The sequence below is a fragment of the Theropithecus gelada genome, chromosome 1, assembly GCF_003255815.1.
Source record: "Theropithecus gelada isolate Dixy chromosome 1, Tgel_1.0, whole genome shotgun sequence".
Classification (NCBI taxonomy): Eukaryota; Metazoa; Chordata; class Mammalia; order Primates; family Cercopithecidae; genus Theropithecus; species Theropithecus gelada.
This window is the reverse complement of record NC_037668.1, coordinates 71,221,348-71,229,409: the sequence shown is the minus strand read 5'-3', so window position 1 is coordinate 71,229,409 and position 8,062 is coordinate 71,221,348.

The window sequence follows — 8,062 nt, the reverse complement described above, 5'->3', positions numbered from 1 at the left end:
GCTGTCACCTACACCTTAACATACCAACATCTTTCAGACCACAACATTGAAACTGCTTTCTAAACATCTTTCTCTAAGTGAAGATTCATCAAAGAGATGGTAAGTTACCACAAAGTTATCACAAGTTACAAGTTCTGACATACCTTGTGTGTTAGAAGTCACCCTCCCACTCTCAGACATCTCTCTCTCCCCAGGCAAGATATATGTACCCAAGACACTCCTCCAGTAGAGGCAATAAATTATACTTTTTCCACATGAAGATAACCTTTCCTAGTGAGTCAAATATAAAGTGCCTTGGGATGCTCGTCTTCCTGTGTTTTCTCTACCATTCCAATGCCTTCCCTAATTCTAACCCTAATTTCCCTTGTTTGTGGTCATTTTGATGCTTCATCTTTTCTTGCCTGCATTCCCCATGTAGACATCCTTTGTTCTTTTTTTTTTTTTTTTTTTTTTTTCCTGAGGCAAGGTCTCACTCTGTCATCCAGGCTTGAGTGCAGTGGCACGACCACCTCTCACTGTGATCCTGCAACTCAGGTGATCCTCCAGGCTCAAGTGATCCTTCCACCTCTCAGCCTCCCAAGTAGCTGGGACCACAGGCCTGTGCCTCCATGCCCACCTAATTTTTTAAATTATTATTTGTAATGGAGATAGGGTCTCTAGTGTTGCCCAGGCTGGTCTCAAACTCCTGAGCTCAAGCGATCCTCCCACCTCAGCCTCCCAAAGTGCTGGGATTGTAGGCGTGAGCCACCACACCTGGTCTATCCTTTGTTCTTTTTGCCAATTTCTCTGGGCTACATTTCATGGCCCTAGATAGTGCCATTTTAGTGTCTCGTCCATTTTAAAAGATCCTTCTTGACCCTACATCCCCTCTCACTGACTCACTCACAGCCATGCTCTTGAAACACAGTGCTTAGAATTACTGTTTCTTTTACCTCCCATTCACTTTTTAACCCCTGTGTTTGGGCTTCTACTTCCACCATTCCTCAGAAACTCAGAGATCACTGTTGACCTAATGACTAAACCCAGAGTTTTTTCAATCCTCATAGTAATGTATCTGCAGCATTAATGCTGACCATTTCCTTTAGCCTCTTTCTCCCCCATGGTTTCTATGGCACACGCTCTCCTTGTTCTTCCCCCTCTCTAGCCATTCCTTCTCTGCAGCTTTTGGATTTTTATACTTCTGCCTACTTCTTAAATGTTAGTCTCTAGCACTTGTCCTTAACCCCCTTTTCTTCTTATTCTGCCTGCTTTCTCTGTGACCACCACTTTTATGTGCATAACTTAAGTGAGTTTTATTTTCAGCTCAGACCTCTTTGCTGAGCTGCAGATTCCTAGTGGATATCTCTACCTATATGATCCACAGCTGGTTGAATGTCCAAATCCAGTTATTCTAGCCTACATACCTGTTTTTCTTCTAAGCCAGGAATATGGAAACCATTCTAAACTATTCTCCCTCTGGGTCCCCAACCCCCTCATACCTAATCAGATACTAAATCCTACCAATTCTGTCTCCACCCTGTCCTACAGTTTAGGCTCTGGGCCTTTCTTACTAAAAGTATTGTTCAGACTCCATATCTCCAGCCGTGCCCACTCTAACTCATCTTCCAAAAGGCTGTTAGGTCTTTCTAAACTGCAGATCTGATCTAATTACTCCCCTGATTAAAATCCTTTATCTTCAGTCCTGCCCACTTTAACTTGTCTTCCAAAAGGCTGCCAGATAGGTCTTTCTGAACTGCAGATCTGATCACATTATTCCTTTGATTGAAAGCTTTTTGATAGTTTACTCCCCATGTGTGCCAGGCATACTGAAAATCACAAGATAAAATCATCCTGGAATGTTCATTTTAAGGGTAATTTAAAACAATACACATTTAGCATGTATTATTATTATTTTATTATTTTGAGACACGGTCTGTCTCACTGTCACCCAGGCTAGAGTGCAGTGGTGTGATCTTGGCTCACCGCAACCTTCACCTCCCAGGCTCAAGTGATCCTCCCACTTCAGCCTCCCAAGTACTGGGACTGCAGGCACGTGCCACTATACCTGGCTAATTTTTGTATTTTTGGTAGAGGTGGGGGTATATGGACCCACCATACCTGGTGGGTGGGTTGGTAGGGGTGGGTGTGCCAGGCATACTGAAAGTCACAAGGTAAAATTATCCTGGAATGTTCATTTTACTTAAGAGTAATTTAAAACAGAGACCACACATTTAGCATGCATTATTATTATTATTTTATTTTGAGACACTGTCTCACTGTGTCATACAGGTTAGAGTGCAGTGGTGTGATCTTGGCTCACTGCAACCTCCACCTCCTGGCTCAAGTGATCCTCCCACCTCAGCCTCCCAAGTAGCTGTGACTACAGGTGCATGCCACCATACCTGGCTAATTTTTTAATTTTTGGTAGAGATGGGGTTTCACCACGTTGCCCAAGCTGGTCTCAAACTCCTGAGCTCAAGTGATCCTCCTGCCTCAGCCTCCCAAAGTGCTGGGATTATAGGCATGAGCCACCATGCCCAGCCAGCATGCATGCATTATTAAGATAAATAGTCTTCAAAGAATTCCTACTAGTCTGAACAGCTTCAGACTAAGCCACCAGATTCCCTAGGGATATTTACTTACTCGTGTTGGCCATTACATTTACCTCATTGGAAAAGCTTAAAAAATAGCTCAGATTTTCTGGAAAGGCAAGTAAGATTCTGTGTGATGCAGCCCCCTGCCTCCTCCTTCTTAGTGTCATGCCACCCACTCAATTCCCAGGCCGTCCACATTGCTTGCAGTTTCCTGAATGTGACAGCTCTTTCAAACCTCCATTCCTTTATTCCCACTGTTCCCTCTGCATGGAACACTTTGCCCTATCATTCTATCTGACAAATACCCAATCTTTCAAAATTCAGCTCACAAGTCACCCCACTCTCGCTGGTGCAGTGGCTTACGCCTGTCATCTCAGCACTTTGGGAGCTGAGGCATGAGGACTGCGTGAGCCTAAGAGTTCAAGACCAGCCTGGACAGCACAGGAAGACCCTGTCTCTACTAAAAAATTAGCCAGGTGTGGTGGCATACACCTGTGGTCCCAGCCACTTGGGAGGCTGAGATGAGAGGATTGCTTGGGCCTGGGAGGTCAAGGCTGCAGTGAGCTGTGATTGTGCCGCTGCACTCCAGCCTGGGCAACAGAGCCAGACCTGTCTCCAAAACAAACAAAGAAAAAAGAAAGTCACCCCTATGTGAAGTTTTTTAGTAACCTACAACTCAACACTATTCCCAAGGTGAGATTAATTACGTCCTCTTTTATGCTCCACATTTGTACCTTGTACAAACTTATTCTAGCTCCTGGTGCACTTTATTGTCTCCCAGGTTCAAGCATCCTGAAGTTTGAATCCCAGCTCTTCCACCTGAGAGCTGAGTGATCTTAGACAAGATAATGTGTGTGCCTGGCATACTATAGCATCTAGCCCATCATAAACACCATAAATGGTAGTGCTACTATTATTATTACTATCATGATTTGTTTGTCTTTGGAGAAGTAGTATAAAATAACATTTTGGTTTAAAAAGCAGGTTCTTGTGCCAGACTGCCCCAGTTCAAATCCTAGCTGTGCGACTTACCAGCTGTGTGGCCTTGAGCAAGTTAGTTCACTTCTCTATGCCTTTGTTTCCTTATTCCTGGGGTCGATAACAATGGCTATTTCATAGGGTTGCTGCGAAGTTTAAATGGATTAATACATATGAAGTGCTTAGGATAATGCTGACAACAGTAGAAGCTCAATACATATTATATATCCATAGGGTAACATCTGGAAATCTCTGCTGTCAGTGATTGTTGCTTGAATAAACGATTGACCAATTCCTCTAAGAGGTCATAACCTCTCCTTCCCTCTGCAGCTCCCCTGTGCTCATGTCTCAGGCGCTTAGCCTCAGGAGATGCTTTTTGTGCATACTTCATCCCCCATGGTATCTCCCTAGTAACGTGCAGAGTAGGCACTGGAGCAGTTTTACATTGGATTACCTGACATAAGTCAATTTCAAATCTAGTTTTGTGAATTTTATTTCTCCCACCTAGTTGTTGCCTACATTCTTTCATTAAGAAATTGTATCCTTTTGACTTGAGGCCAAATGACAAGACCTCTCACCTGAAATTGTTTTTCATGCCTTCTGAACTGTATCTCTTCCCTGTCTAAACTAGCTAACCACTCAGTTCCATAGTCTTTCTACAGTCTGTCCCTAAAGGGGGCCCTTCACCACTCATAGCTTTCTCTGTGCAGTTGTGATGAATTCTTGCCTCGCTTGTCTGTGCTTGCTGGGTCGGGCTCAGTTCTTTGTGGGTGGCTGTGTATAATTCACTGGAGATCAAAACCAGAGCTCTTTGGTGCCATGCTTACCTCTCTTCCCACCACATTGACCACCAGTCCTTCAGACTTTGTTTTGTCATGGCATACTCCACGATTCTTGCCACTTTGCCATAAGTGCTCTCAGCTGTAGCCATAAGGACATAGCTGGGAGTCAGGTGTTGCCTTATACCTCCGGGGCTTACACATGCTCTGCCCTACGCAGTACTCCCTCTCTTTTTCCTGCTCCAACCCCCTTATTCACCTGATAAATAATTCATCCTTCTAGTTCAAATGTCACCTACTCCTGTAAAGTCTTTCCTACTTCCTCTCCTGTACACTTGACCATTCTTAAACTGTACCTATCCTGTGCCCTGTACACACTTCCATTCTCGCACCCATAGTTCTATTGCAGTTTATTTATTTTCAAGTTCATATCCTGCTTTGGACACTTATCCACTGTGTGGCCTTAGAAAGTTACTTCACTTCCGGCCGGGCGCGGTGGCTCAAGCCTGTAATCCCAGCACTTTGGGAGGCCGAGACGGGCGGATCACGAGGTCAGGAGATCGAGACCATCCTGGCTAACACGGTGAAACCCCGTCTCTACTAAAAAACCACAAAAAACTAGCCGGGTGAGGTGGCGGGCGCCTGTAGTCCCAGCTACTCGGGAGGCTGAGGCAGGAGAATGGCGTAAACCCAGGAGGTGGAGCTTGCAGTGAGCTGAGATCCGGCCACTGCACTCCACCCTGGGCGACAGAGCGAGACTCCGTCTCAAAAAAAAAAAAAAAAAAAAAAGAAAGTTACTTCACTTCCAAGAACCTCAGTTTCCAGCTCTATAGGATGGGATTATAGTACCAACTTCAAAGAGCACCTTCAACAAAACGTATTTAAAGTTAGTAGCTCTTAATTTTCTACCAGATAAAGTCCAAGCTTCTTAAAAAGGCCCTTCAGGCAAATAGTCAACACTCAAGTGGTAACTGTTAGTCTCTTCTACTTTCTCCTGAGCAATCTCATTTTTATGTGATGGTCTAGTAGACTGTTTTGATTGCAAGACATTATAATTAAACTAGCCTAATAAAAATTACAATTAAACTGGCTTAATAAAAAAACAAAAAAAAAGAATCAGCTATATTTGGGTTATGTGGATGGCTCTAGGTGGGCTCAGAGGCTCAAATGTTGTCTGGACTCTCTGTCTCTGCATTTCTCCACTCTACATTATTAGAACTCATCTCATGGGAGAGCTCTGGTTTCACTTGGATTATGTGCCGTTAGGAGCTTGGCCTGGGAGGAAGTAGGGAAGAATACCAGCATTAATGAGCCAATGGGGTAGGGAATTTCTCAAAGGAAATGAAAGCAGGGGATGGGAAAGTTTCTGAATACAGCCAAAACTAGAGCTACCACACTCCAGTCCACTTTGTGTGGTTTCACCTCTATATAGAGAATCCTCAGATTTTTTTTCTCAAGTTCCGTCCTTTCTCCTGAATGCACAGTATTATGTTTTAGATTGCTTGTTGAATGGGCCATCTCACCTCAAACTCAGGATGTCCCAAACTGCATTCATTTTCTCCATCCTGCCCCACCTGAGTTATCCAGCTGGACATCTGCTGTTAGTTCTGGGTCTTCTTTCTGCTGTATCCCCTTTTCTTCCTTCTCACTGCCATTCTTCTAGGTCAGGCCTTTGTTATGTCACACCCTGAGCTGGCTCCCAGCTGGTATCCCTGCCTTCTTCTGCTTTCCTCTTGATAATATATCTTACTCTTGCCAAGTTTGTCTTTTTTTTCTTTCTTTCTGAGACAGTCTTGCTCTGTCACCCAGGCTGGAGTGCAGTGGTGCGATCTTGGCTCACTGCAACTGCCACCTCCCAGGTTCAAGCGATTCTCCTGCCTCAGCTTTCCAAGTAGCTGGGACTACAGGCACATGCCACCACGCCCACCTAATTTTGTATTTTTAGTAGAGATGGGGTTTCACCATGTTGGTCCAGGCTGTCTCGAACTCCTGACCTCAAGTGATCCACCCACCTTGGCCTCCCAAAGTGTTAGGATTATAGGTGTGAACCACTGTGCCCATCCCCAAATTTGTCTTTTTAAAGCACAGTGGGGATCATATCAGCCTGCCACTTAAAATCTTCAGAGACGGGCCGGGCACGGTGGCTCACACCTGTAATCCCAGCACTTTGGGAGGCCGAGGCAGGCACATCACGAGGTCAGGAGATCGAGACCATCCTGGCTAACACAGTGAAATCCCGTCTCTACTGAAAATACAAAAAATTAGCCGGGTGTGGTGGCGGGCGCCTGTAGTTCCAGCTACTCGGGAGGTTGAGGCAGGAGAATGGCGTGAACCCGGGAGGTGGAGCTTGCAATGAGCCGAGATGGCGCCACCACACTCCAGCCTGGGCAATAGAGTGAGACTCCATCTCAGAAAAAAAAAAAAAAAAAGAAATCTTCAGAGACATCCCAATATAAAGTAAACTCATTTTTTAAAATTCAAAACATTTCATGATCTGGGGCCACTCATTAACCTTCTATCATATGAAGGCCTTTCATTAGCCATATCCTTTAGCCCAAGGGTCCCCAACCCCTGGGCCATGGACCAGTACCGGTCTGTGGCCTGTTAGGAACCAGGCCACATAGCAGAAGGTGAGTGGTGGGCAAGTGAGCAAGCGTTAACGCCTGAACTCCTCCTCCTGTCAGATCAGCAGCAGCATTAGATTCTCATAGGCGCGGGAGCCCTATTGTGAACTGTGCATGCAAGGGATCTAGGTTGTGCGCTCCTTATGAGAATCTAACGAATGCCTGATGATCTGAGGTGGAACAGTTTCCTCCTGAAACCATCCCCCTGCCCCTTGCCCCCCACATCACCCCACAAGCCCCCATCCTTGGAAAAATTGCCTTCAACCTCTGATTTCAGTTTATCTGTTAAGAGGTGATCATAGAACTTACCTTACAGGATGGAAACATTCGAACATATGGAACGCAGCTGGTTTCATCCTTGCCAGAAAAAGTACTAATAGAATAATAAGTTTCTCATTCCCCTCTTGGTCCTTCTCACGTGTCTTCTGGATCTTACTAACTCCCTTTCCTCCATCTTGATAGCATCCCCTGGTTTGCCCCCTAACAAAAAGCCTCTCCTTTTTTCTCTGCAGAGTTTTCCCTGCAGGTTCTGTCACATCCCTTTCCCCCTTTCTAAGTTTCTTTTGTTCAGTTCAATGAACAGTGAATGATACCCATAGTACGTAGGCACTGGTTACCCACTGATGGATCAGACGTTGGCCCTGACCTTTCAGGGGTCCAGGCCAACCCTCAAATTCCAGAAGATCCAAAGAATGTTTGCATGCAGTCTCTCCCCTCTGCCAGCCCGATGTCTTTCCAGCCCTGGTTCCTTCAGCCAAGGTCCCAGCCTGCTTTGGAAGAGGATACCAACTAGCTGGCTGGGGCCCAGGGACATNTTTTTTTTTTTTTTGAGACGGAGTCTCGCTGTGCTCCCAGGCTGGAGTGCAGTGGCGTGATCTCGGCTCACTGCAAGCACCGCCTCCCGGGTTCATGCCATTCTCCCGCCTCAGCCTCCCAAGTAGCTGAGACTACAGGCGCCCGCCACCACGCCCGGCTAGTTTTTTGTATTTTTAGTAGAGACGGGGTTTCACCATGTTAGCCAGGATAGTCTCGATCTCCTGACCTCGTGATCCACCCGCCTCGGCCTCCCAAAGTGCTGGGATTACAGGCTTGAGCCACCGCGCCCGGC